This window comes from Sus scrofa, chromosome 13 (assembly GCF_054392235.1).
Source record: "Sus scrofa isolate SSC_HxYL_T2T_F1_AM1 chromosome 13, Sscrofa_HxYL_maternal_Yorkshire_Landrace_v2.0, whole genome shotgun sequence".
NCBI lineage: Eukaryota > Metazoa > Chordata > Mammalia > Artiodactyla > Suidae > Sus > Sus scrofa.
In genome coordinates this window covers 134,403,154-134,416,040 of record NC_139395.1, presented here as the reverse complement: position 1 = coordinate 134,416,040, position 12,887 = coordinate 134,403,154, and the positions used below count along the sequence as shown (strand labels likewise).

The window sequence follows — 12,887 nt, the reverse complement described above, 5'->3', positions numbered from 1 at the left end:
GGAGCAATGGCAGCACGTCCGTTACAAATAGGTAGTTTTGTTTCTCTTGTTGTCGCTACATGGAGTCAAACAAAGCCCCGTCTAAGTTTCCTTCCACTCTCTTGTTGGGATCTTTGTGGCTAAAATGCACTTGACTACAAAGCCGGGGGCTGGGGGGGGAGAAAAAAAAAAAAACCTGATGCTATTTATTTTTTTATAAAGGGCTTAAACCATCAGGGTTACTTATTTTCTTTCTTCTGTAACCCTCTTCTCCGCCCCCCTCCTCCCCTGATCTACCCTTACTCACCCTAAGAAAATGTACTGAATAGTATCCGTAGGCCACGTTCCATTTATTATCTTTACAAACTGTGCATTGTTTTGTTCCTTACTAACCTTCCCATAACCATCCTCCCCACTCCCTCCCAAGTTTTCCATTCCCTGACCTCACAGGCGTTTCAGTTCTTGTCAAACTCGATAGGTATGCTCACTGGAAACCCAGAAAAGTTGTGAAAAAGAATCTTGCAGACTTTTCTTAAAAAAATTGCTATTTCCCATCAGCCTCTCCCCCTGCAATTCTCTTTTTTGCTCTGAAGTTACTTTCGTTTGTTTTTTACTTATTAGGAACTAGGGAGGGATGAAGCTAGCCTTCTGGAAACTCATAAATATATGGTACTCTTCAAAATAAAGCAGTGTCTTCTGTTTATTCAAGGTGTAATATTAAGCTAAACATGGATCTGGAGATTAGGAAAGAGAAAAGGTTGAGTTGAGCTGGAGAAGAGAAGGCGGCCACCGGCTTTTCAGCGCGTTTGGTTTCAGGGATGTGGCTGGTGCGCCCCCTACTGGTGGATTCTCTTTTCCAAAGACTATTGCTTTTATCTTCAAAAGGTGTTTGGAAGTAATTAAAGAAAAAAAATGAGGGGGATGGGAAGAAGATCAAACTAATTACACGTAATCTAAACAAAAGAAAAGTTAACATATAAGCTATGGAATCAAATCACAAGAATCGGATTTAATTCGCTTAACTTAGAAATGTACATATAACCTCGAGATAAGTGGGAGGTTAAACCATGGGAAAAAATAGGTACAAATTATGAGATTCAACATATGAATGAATTATGATTGTCCAGACACCATGAAAGACAGACCAAGAATTCATTTTATGATTGTGTATGCATTGGTCCGCGCTTAATAGCATTATTCCAAAAACTTTTTAAAAGCTTATGGATAATTAAGTTTGAGGGGGAAAAAAAACCCCAAAAAACAAAAAACCAAGGGGTTGGTGTGGATAATGGTAGTATATATACATTAAAGTAAATATTAATAACAGATGGTTATAGAAGCAAATATTAATCTCTCTCTAAAGGGTAGTAATAAGAGGCACAAGTTTTTCCTTGGTATGATATATGAAAGCTTTTATACATTCTCAGATGCATGTGTTTGTGTCTGAACTCTACAATAATGCATTTAAGAGGTTAAAGGGGCTGGCTAGGTCTTTTGTTAATTGCTTTTATCATATAAATAAGCTATGGAAATACATTACAATTGTGTTATCATTGGTTGCATTTATTTACAGCTTTATTTTAATTAAGTCTGCTGTACTTATCAAAGCAATAAACTAACTGTGGCTGGTGTTTATGCATAATAATGTGCTATGAAAATAAGATTAAAGAAGATGATGATAGCAGGAACAATTTTCTCATTAGATTTTTAAGAACATATACATTTAAAAAATCAGATCACCGGCCACTCTATTTCAATCCAGCACCATTACTGGGCCCTAAATATAATAATAACTATAACAATCATCATAGATGACAGAAGCAGCACTGTTTTAGGTTTATAACAGACGGCTACAGTACTAATAACAATACATCATTGACTACTGGGGAATCAAAATAAGACTTGGAAGAGGGTGCTTCATCCTCCGAGAATTTAAAATGTTGCCATTGGCACAATTTATGAAAATTGAAAGTGCTTAATCTAAAGACTCTGTAATATTTCCCTTTTTTAGGCAGCAAAAACTGCACTTTCAGAGTAAGATTAGAAATTAAGGAAAAAACGCATAATGCCCAGGATATTCTGATTTGAGTTTGTTTTACTATAGGCTTCAACCTCAAATCCTTAACAAGTGTAACTCAATTTTATTTAAAAATCTTTTGCATTGATATTTTCCTCCTAAACTCCCCTCATCCCTCCTCAAGTATTAAATCTGAAGCCAACTAACAATTTTGTGGAGATAGGGGACTGTAGACTTATTTTTTCTTCTTAGTGGCAAATAGAGGTTTAACTTGCAGTAATTAGGTGAGAACTAGCCAAGCATCTTACTATTATGATGCTTGTTAAAAAACGCTTCTTTTCTGCATCTGCATTTGAGTGTGTTCCCCTCCTCTCTTAATCTTCTTATGGAAATGAAGGCAAACGGCAGGGAACCTGCAGAGTCTTGGAGAATGTCCTTGTTAACTGGAATTTCTCAGCATTGCTAATTAGCAGAGTTTGACGACCACCAGTATTGGGGGGAAAGCTCTGTTTAACCACTCACAAACCATTCCGAGGAAGAGCAGACTAATTTTATTTTGTAATTAAAATCTGAAAAGGGCCCTATTTGACAGTTAGGGCTATGAGAGTTTTATCTCCCCGTGAAATAATTACTGCCTTGATAACTCAATTTTCTGAAAAATGTCAACTGTGGGCTCCAAAAGTTTTAATTTCATTATGTAAGAGAAAAAGACAGAAAAATAGAAGAAAATGTACAGAATGGATTTCTAATTCTGGAACTGGTTAAATATATTAGGAGTTGGAGTTGGCCAAATGAAGGCTTTTTTTTTTTTTTTTCCCTCCCCTTTTTGTCTTATTTCCTTCGGATCCTAACCTTCCAAACAGCTCCAGTGAAAGTGACCATAGCAGTGATCATACTGCAGTGAAAGAGATCATACCAGTAATATGGTAAGAGGGAAACAAAACTAAAAAGAGAAGTACGGCAACATGAGAAAAGTTCCTGATTTTAAAAGCCAAGAATAAAAGAAGATTTCAACATTTAGGATCATGCCGGTGTAATCTGGTAAGATGAGATTTTATTGATATTTATCCTTCAATATAAGAAAAAAGAAAACTGAGAATTCCAGACTAAAGAAATGGTATAAGCCAATTTTTAAATTGTTTCCTTCTCCCCTCTAAACTGCAAAAAACCTCAATCATTTCAAGTTGGATCATGCCACAAGACTTCCAGATGATCAACACCTGATTCTCCAAGATTTATAGACAAATACAGATAAATGAAGGTAAATAAAAGTATTAGAGGAATTGTTTTCCTTACAAAAGCACCATATATTTCCCAAAAATAATCAAAAAAAGAAAAAAAGCAGGAAACCGTTAGAATATTGAAAGTAAGAACAAAAATTAGACTAGAACTGTACTGTTATCAAACTCCATTTGCTTTAGACTGTGAAGGATCTCCCACAAAAAAATCCTAGAGGAGACACTTAAATTTTTATAAAGCAATTTTTAACATGACTCCTTCATCTACATTTCCCCCACTTTCTTTCTATTGCCAAACTTGTCAGATTTTGGAAGCATGAAGGATTATTGACAGGAACAGAAATAATAAATGTTTCTAGACGATAAAAAGAACAAGCATATACCTCTATCCTTTCTTATTTACTAAGACATAGATGTGCATATGGATGCATGGTAGATTGACAATTTAAAATTGCTTAATCATGTTTTTTCTTCTTGTCTGTCCCTTCAGCACCTTGCCTTTAATTTCCAGAAGTGGTATTACACATAACAAATGAACAAGGGGATAACAAATGCTATTTCAGTCCAGACCCAATTTCACCAAATAATTTCACTCAAGAGCTGTAAGGACCCTTGAAACCTAAGGAATGCAGGGCTGCTCTGCATTTAGCTCCTTTTTATACTCATTCTCTTTCATCTAATTCCCACTGATGAAATAAATACATTTTTAAAAGAATTCAATAGTTAGAAAACTAACTATATTTTGTCTTTCAAATTACAGCAACAAAAGTAATACGTAATCACTTATGTACGTCTTTAGGGTTATATACAATAACAATCATATTGCTAATAGTATTATATATGTATATCCTTCATATATTCCAGCTCAAATATTTTCTGGAAAAGGGGATTCATACTTCACAATTTCATTTCCTTTTTTGAATTATCAAGCAGTTTTAACATAAGATTCCATCTCTGCACTGCAGCTGTTGTGCAGGGGAAAAAATTCAGTGTGCCCATTAAATAATCTATTTAAATATAAACTCCCCTTTTAAAGAGACAAACTGAAAACTTAAAAAGCTGCCACCAGTGGTTTTCATTTGTATTGAAAAAAATGAACCTATGATTTTGATATTAAAATTTAGGAGAAGGGAATGAAAAACAAAAATAAAAACCCAGCAAACAGATCCCCAGGAACTGCAAATGGCCCAAAAAATTCTTGGGCCTTTTCATACCTCTAAACCATTGCTGCAGCTTGGGAGTCTTACTACATACCTCCCTGACTGATCGCACTATCTTGTGCAATTAATCATACCAAAAGAAAAAGGTTTCTTCAGAATCCTAATTTTCCACTGACTAGGATTGTTATCCTCATTTCAGGAAAAAGATCATTGTTTCAAATTCTCTGATTATTTCATTTAGTTGTGACCACAACTTTTGAGTGGAAAACAAACATTCCTTAAGCTTTTTCTAGACCATTTTAAATGACACATGAATGACACCTCAGTGCATGCTGGGCTCCACACACACTGCATTGGCAATACACCAAGCAGAGAGAGCATCTTTCCCTTAGCCTGGTCCCTTCCAAGCTACAGCAATGGGATTTAGTTTTCTTCCTTCTGGAGATCTCATGGTGCATACTGCTCCTGTGTTACTTGCAAAATCCCCTTTTGGAAATACAATCAGACATAATACAAACTCACAAAAAGTGACAACTCAACTACCTCAGAAGGCAGAGAGGTTTGGCACCCCCAAAAGCAAGGTGGGGAAAGAAAGATCTGCTTAACCTGTGCCTGAGGGACAGGAATACTATTAAAGAAAAAGGAAGAAAGACTTTCACCTGTTTTCATGAAAAAGTACTGAATGCAAACTATTTAAAAAAAAAACAAAACACCTACAATTACCATCAGCTCTAAACAAAACTATTAGCCACTTTTTCTCCAAGATTTGCAGCATCACCTAGCTTTGGAGGCTACTCTAAATGAAAGTGTACACCCATCCTGGGCGGGCTGGCATCCTCTAGGCCTCCCATTGACATCTGGAGCCCTCTCCCCAAAGCTCTTCTGCTGTCAAAAGACATGTCTGAGAAGTCTGCCTTCCCAGGGGCCCACTTCTGCTCAACCCCTAGTGCCCCCTTTGCAGCCCCGGCTCAGACAGAGTTGGCCTTCCAAACCCATCCCAGTGGAATTCTCAGATCGCTAGCCTGATAATCTTTAAAGGCTCCTAAGGAGCTGAGGCTCTGACTTTTATCTCCCCTCCCACCCTTCTTCCCTTTTTGTAGGCTCTCCCTACTCCTTTCCCCTCCCCCCCTTAATTTGAAGATCATTTACACGATAGGCTGTAATGAGTCCTCCAGAAACTGTTATGATCTACAGTGACAATCTCTGCACCTAATTCACAGATTATTGACAAGCACTGTGGGCTCAATGGTGTCAAGTTGTACTTGTAGTTTCAACACCCTTCAGCAACCCACATAGCAGCTGTGCCCTGGATTAGGACCCACAGCCTAGAAGTGCTTATCTGCCTGCTGAATGGTGGAGAGATGAGTATCTGTCTATACCCCAGCTCCTTCAAGCTAGGCTAGGCTTTCTCCCTGATGCCTTGTCTGTTTCAGGGTTGGATCAATGGGACTAGAGGATCTTCAAAGTTTAAAGATAATGTAAAAGGGCAAATAATAATAATTGAGAGTTTATCCTTGAATCTTGGTTTTAATAATCAACGATTTTCTCCTCTTCCAAATAGCTCCCAAACTCAAAGCCCTACATACTGGCTTTCAGAGTGAGGCTTGGGTTCACCAGGAAAGGTGTGAGGGAATGGTAGGGAGAGGGGCTGAAGACATAGCGCTCAATGGATCCAAAGCCAGGCTGGCTCATCCTCCTGGATCGCCCTCAGAACTGGGCAAGACTGACTACTTACAAAGCAGGGAGCTCAACCAACAGTTGTGGGCTCAGGCATGGAAGCTGGTAAAGAAACCAAAAATGCCCGCCCCGCCCCTAAAGGGCGCTTCGCTGCTGCGGAGGAAACTCGGCAGGTTGCCAGCGTTGCAGCTTTGCCTGCTACTAAGGAGTCAGTCACTCGCTGCCCCCTCCCCAGCCCCCAAGGTGGAAGGGCTGCCTTCCTGCTGGCCAAAGAGGGGCGTGAGTTTCCAGCAGGGGCTGAGGCTGCCTGAAACCACAGAAATGACTTTGTGCTGGGAGAGCTGGGTGGTATTTCCAGACCTAGGCCACCCACTTGTTCAGTTCTTTTTTTCTAAACTAGGGGTTGTGCTTTCTCCTTGGGCCCTGGGAATTTGGAGGCTCACTGCCTGCCTTCTTCCCGCAGCCAGGTGCAGGCTCCTCCCCTTGCCCCCTCCATACAGGCCGGACCGCCTGGGGAAGAAGACGGTATGAAACCTCTGGCCTCTGCTTTTGCAAATTCTACATCACTTCCGAACAGCAAGCAAGTATATCTCCTTTACCTGGTTGCCTCCAAGATTCTGCTGGCTTTGGCCTCCCCATGCTGCAGGCAGTCTTGGACCGTGTTTGTCAGAAACACTGTTACCTTAACAGGGTTGGCACCAAACTTGGCCAGGACTTAATATTTGTGTAATGGGCAATCATCTTTGGTGAAGCAAAGGGTAGGGGAACGGTTGTCTGTAGCAGGGAATCCTGTTTGCCCATCATTTGGATAGAATTCCAGGTAAAAAATGATTAAATGCCTTAATTCTCTTCCTACCACTGTATCCAAACTCATTTATTGAGAAGCTTAAGCTGAGACTCGATTCTGGAATCAGATGGAGAAAGCGTCTCTCATCTTACCAAATAGAAACTTCCTTGAAAACACAATCTCAGGTCCGATGACTGTGGGAGGTGGGGAAGATCAACATTAAAAACAATTTCGGTAGCCACAGTGTTATACATTTTAAAAAGTAATTCTGCTATGAAAATTAAGCTAGTTTTCTTCAGTAGGCAAACTTTAAAAAACAATAAGCAAGCTCTCAACTTCTTAAGGTTTTTATATAAAAGTTAAAATTGTAAGTACATTCCTCAAGATAGAAATCATAACACCTTGTTGAGATCATGTGTTCATTTAGCACACATATTGTTTCAGTCTGATTTTAAGCACATAAACAAACCCCTATTTTCCCACTGTTTTAAATTTAGTGGATGTGTCATTTTTATAATTGCCTTTCTGAACGAATTCAAAGTGTACTTTTGCCCTCACTCGCTGACCAAAGAAAAAGCCAAAGCTCTTTCATATGTAGACAGGTAGTTTTTGAAAGTGTAAAAATGCTCCTCTACCCCTAGGATAATTTGGATTCCTGATCAATGAAAATGCTGAATTTCAAAAGAGAATACTTTTTTTTAAAATTTTTTTACCATTGACACTCCTTTCCTGAAATCCTATGGCTCAGAAAAAAAGAGGGTGTGTATGTCAGGTACTAGATACTGTTTAAGAAATTTCAGATATCTGGAATTTAATCGCTAGCCAGGGAAGGAAAAGTTTGATCAAATTGGTTTGAGGGATGGGAAACATTTAAAGAAGAAACCGGCCTTTTAATTACACTCTGAAAATAAATTTTAAAAGGATCAAGTTGTTTCGTTTACTCAGAGACTCAGTTACTCTACTTGAAGGATTTCTGAGGGCATTCAAGATGCTGCTGACAACGTCAAAACAGCACGCAGCCCCATCTTCCATTTTATTTTTCCAAATCTGGACAGAACGGGAGAAAAAACTTTTGTTTGGTTCTCCACTGCTACAGAGGAAAATTTTCTTTCTCTTTCTCTTAAAATCACGCCTCTTTTGCCTGTTTTACTATCACTGAATGGGGGGGTAGATGGATGGCTGCCAGGATATGAGGAGGTGGAATAGAGACTTCTTTATTTTTTACTGAATTAAAATTGTGTTATCTCCTTTTAACTTTTTATTGAATTAAACTTATATTATCTTTTAAGGATATAACAATTTGCTTCTTTACCCTATCTCTTTTTTGGAGGGTAATAAAGAGTTTTATTTAACCCCAGAGCAAAGTTCTAGCTATTTCTAGGACTGGCGCTGCGCAGCTCCTACTGAGTCCAACAGGGGGCGCTGGGCACGAACCTGCGCGGCGGCTCAGCGTCGCTTCACATCTGAGCCGGGTTCCAGCCCCGGAAGGCGAGAGCCGCTTGCGGGGTCGAGTACAGAGCTTTAGTCTTCTTGGATAAAAAGAGATTAAAGGCTAAATTCTTTTTTGGGGTGTGTGCAAGTGTGTGTGCGTGCGTGTGCGTGTGTGTGTGGGGGGGTATCAATTTTAACCAACTACGAAAATGTAGAGCTTTTTATCCTTTGATGTTCTCATAAAGAAACTCCTATCGGTTGAGGAATTACATGGTTTCTGAGCCAACACTGCAGCTACAGTGTGAGGGAAATTATTTAATTAAAAATATATTTTTCCATCTGTTCACATGATCTTTTTAGAAGTACTTAAAAAGCTGACATTGATCTCTTTGGCCTGTTCACCCTGCCCCAAGTTTCAAATACCTTAGCTATTTCGAAGGTCTTTCTATTAATTTGAAGGGGAAAAAAAAAAAAAAGAGACCCAAATATTTAAATCCCCCCAAACAGTTACTCCTCTGCATCCCTTTCCCCCCTTTCTTTCTTTAAACAGAGACTTTTATGTGATTGACACGTTTCACATTGCGTATTCTGCAAAGCCAGGTATAAATGACAAGAAGCGACTCTACAAAAATTTTTTTTAATGCTGGACTACATAATACCCAAGTATAAGATGAAATCTACATAAAATTGTAATCCACTCACCCCCACCCTAACTTAAAAAAAAAAAAAAAACACCCTTCACCTGTATTTAAATAGCATGTCTTTAATTACAGCAGTTGGGGATGCATGAGGCTGAAATGAAATTAGCAGTCATTACCAGTCCTTTAACTCTGTGGTGCTTTTGATCAGCACTAAATTAGCTTTCCAGTCCTAACAAAGACTCTACAGCAAGCAGTGGGCTGTAAATAAGACAGCGCGACCTGCCCTCAACACCTTTTCTCTTGTCAATCATAGCTCTATCATTCAGCCCAAGATTAACCTTTATCTACCAAATTTAAAAAAAAAAAAAGAACGAAAGAAAGAAGAAAAAGAAAAAAAGAGAAAGGAGGCGGGAAGTAAAGCCCCCTTACCACCACATGTCGAAATAACAGAGGTTCCTAAGAGCCCCCTTTAAATTGTATTATAATGAGCCAGTGTCAGAATCTGCAATTTCCAAATCATCCCTCCCCACTCCACCCCGCCACACCTCTCGAGTATATTAGAAGAGTCAGAATGCTGTTCAGGTGGGAAAGGAATCCCTTTCCCCAAATTACTAATTGGGCATGGGCCATCCTCTATAAATCAATTTGCCATTAGCCTTACTTCTATTACTCTAACGAATTTCAGGAGAACAGGAATGTTTGAAGAAAAACCATTGATAATTTTAAGGCATATACATAAGTTTCGGGGTTGAAAACAATCAATTTACTCCGCTAATAGTCTCTAGTTTCTAAGTCTGTGGAGGAAAAAACCAAAAGCAACAACAAAAACCCAGCTGCTTTTCCCAGTACTGAATTGAGAAAGTAAAAATATGGGTTCAAATTGCCATTAGAGGGCGCCAGAGAGCAATCCCCTATCTCCCCCTCGCACAACTTCCCGCAGAAGCCTTCCTAGCTTCCAGCATCGCCATGCTCTGTAATTCCTTCTCTCAGGTAATATTTCCTGCTTATCCTGTCCTCTTGCCTTTCTGGCCCCCTCAATATCAATCTCTTATAAAGAACAAAATGTCGCCATGTCCCTTTCCTTCTCTTTTTTCACATCCCTTCCCTCAATCACCACCAAAATAGTAAGATGCAAGATGAAACAGTAGCAACCCCTTAACATGTACCTTTTGACTCAACTCACTCTACTCCATGTAACCTTGGTATGGAGAAGGTTCTTTGCAGGGATGAAATGCTAGAATTTAATATTTTTGAAATGGAAGCCTGAATTTTTCATTTTTGCATTTCTCTCTGGGGGCTCACGGATTTAAAAAAATTTTTTAATAGAAAAGGAAACACACACACCACTGCAAGGCAACTGATTATGCTCAGCCCTAAAACTGTTCAGAAGAGAATAAAATAATGTCATTTCATTTCTGCGTTTGTTAAAGAAATCAAAATTAGTGTTTAATTCCAAAAGTTAACGCTTTCAGACTTAAATCTGTCTGTGTTAAATGACTGCTACACAGGATGTATTTCCAGATCTCTTAAAGGTCAAAAGAAAAAAAATAGAATGAGAGGGGAAGAAAGTGAGTTGGGGGGGTGGGCGGAGAGGAGTGAGCTAGCAGTGAATGTCAAAGTTGGGTTGCAAGCTACTTACATGTCCATGCCAGATCAGGGTGTTGTCTTGTAGCAGTTTGATTGGCAGGTAAAAAAGCGAAAGAACGTGAGGGCTCCCTGAGCCTCTTGTCAGCCCAAGCTTGATCACTTCTCACCGGACAGAACGAGTTGAAGGAGCTTGCAATTCCCCTCTCGTCCTCCATCCAAGGCACCGTGAATCCATTTCGGCTTTTATTCCCCTCAGTCTCTCCATCAGCCTCCTGCCTTCACCCGCTTCGCCTTACACCAGCCTCCAAGACCTAGCCTAGCTTTGCCACTGCAATCCCCTGCAACAAGAAAAATCGTTTATGGCTTAAAACCCCAAATGGCTGATTTTTTAAAAGAGAGAGAGAGAGGGAGAGGGAGAGAGAGAGGAGAGAGAGGGTGAGGGGGAGAGAGAGGGGGAGTGAGAAGAATGCACCCAGAGAACAACAAAAAAGTCAGTTATCCTAACACTGCTCTATCCCCCCCACCGTACAGAAGAAGAATAAAAAAAAAAAGCTTTATGTTTTTTCAGTGGGTATTCAAAGATAATTTGATGCCATTGTTTCTGCTACAGATGGTTCTTTTAAATACAATAACACGGCTCTTTGTGCAGGCTACCCACAATAAAAATCGAAAGCGTTCCCCTGAATAACCATTTTGTTCTCTCTTGTATGGGGCCAACAAAAGATGCCGTGAGGTAATGGGTTCTGTTTATTGAAGCCATAGAATAGGGGTTTGATAAAGATTTTTTTAAAGCAGAAGACCTTGCAAGGTCGGGCTGATCTCTTCATATTTTTTTTATTAAAATATTTGTCCAATAGATTATTCCTTGGTGCAGCTGCAGGTTTCCTCCTCAATTCTTAATCAGCCCAAACATCTGTCTCTTTGAGAAGGGTTTAAAAAATCTGCAATTGTATCAATGGTGCAGTAACCTTATCAAATCCTGAGTTTTTAGGCTCAGAGCAGGCAAAGGCAATGGAGTTTCAATTCTTTTTGGTCTTGAAGGGGTGAGGTGGAGGGTTAGGGGGAGAGGAAACACACCAACCCCAGAGAGAGTGACTGGAGAAAACCAGGCTTTCCTCCCCGCCCCTGTTGGCCATGCATAAATGCACAAGCCAGATACACAGATCACTGAGGACTTGGGATGTGTCTCCTGATCTCTGCAAGCTCCACTCATGTATGCATGTTGGACTGAGGTTAGGCATGTTTCCTTACCACACTCCCCTTCTCTGCTTAGGTTCCAATCCCAGAAAACCTAAGATGGAAGCCCAGGGGGAGGAGTGGAACAAGTTACAAGGTTAGTCTCTTGCACCCAAGAGGTCCTACTCCTGGTTCTCTTGCATTCACTGTTAACTTTGACTCATTGATTGCTATCCTGCCAGGGGACTGGTGGCCACAGCTCTCCTGCTACAGTGTCCCATCCCCTCAGGCTTCTTCTTTTAGCCACCTGGCTTCCCCCCTCAGTTCCACAGAGAACATCTGCTTCCCCTCAAAGGGGAAGCCCTGCCACCTAGACCCAGCTGAGGTCTGTATCAACTTTGAGCCCTGAACATTTAAGCAATGAGAGTGCTGCAAGGCAAACACAGGGAAGAGGGCTAGGTTTCTCTACCTTTCTTTAGGAATTAATGCTAGGGTACTCTGGGCCTCCAATAGCTTAGAGTGACAGTAATCCACTTTCATGACTTCTGCTCTGTGTGTTGTCACTTGTGGCAAGACAATAGTCTGGGAAAATGGCTTTAATCTTAAAAACAAGTTTTCACTGGGTTCTCTAACTCTGCCTTCTGTCCCATTAGTCCTCCTTTTCTTCCCACAAACCATTCAAAATAAAAGAAAGATAAATACTCAGATGAATCCCTTAACAGAACTGATCTTAGCTTCCATGTTCCCTTTTGGAAACAACAATGTCATTGGTTTACAACTGGTCTGAAGTAATCTAGTAAGGGATTCTTAGAGGCTATTGCCAATTAAAGTCTTTCCTACAAAACTTGAACAACAAACACTAAAACAAAATTAAGCAATACTTCACGTGGTTATTTCTCAATACTTCATTTTATATCTCAAGATGAACACTTTAATATCAGTTTGAAAAGCATGAAAGTCAGGGCAATACTAAAAAAGTTATGCATATCCCAACTCTCTCTGGATCAAGAAAAATGTGCCTTCTGTATAAGTATGTGTTGGGAGAGGGAGGGAGTGGAGAGTGTAAATCAAGAGCGACCTTTAACAGAACAGACTGAGGAGTGTGTTACTTTCCCCACTGTTGGAAAGGTGGGGGTGCATTATGCAAAATTGAAAGTCAATAGTAGAAATACTTCCTCCAACTAAAGGCAGAGT

The 12,887-nt window shown here is 39.9% G+C and overlaps 1 long non-coding RNA gene across 4 annotated transcripts in view; it reads right to left on the bottom strand.

The window, feature by feature from the left end:
* The window catches only part of LOC146397623 (uncharacterized), a 44,352-nt gene extending 32,752 nt beyond the window's left edge, over positions 1 to 11,600 (bottom strand). Inside the window, exons 1-2 of one of the 4 annotated variants that reach the window (XR_014824393.1) lie at positions 11,486 to 11,600; positions 10,570 to 10,855 (exon numbers count right to left, since the gene is read on the bottom strand). This is a non-coding gene — a long non-coding RNA (uncharacterized LOC146397623). Of the gene's footprint in view, positions 1 to 10,569; positions 10,879 to 11,317 lie in introns of those variants that run through there. The other 3 variants (XR_014824394.1, XR_014824392.1, XR_014824391.1) reach the window with 3 other exon arrangements.
* Positions 11,601 to 12,887: the final 1,287 nt, after the last annotated feature.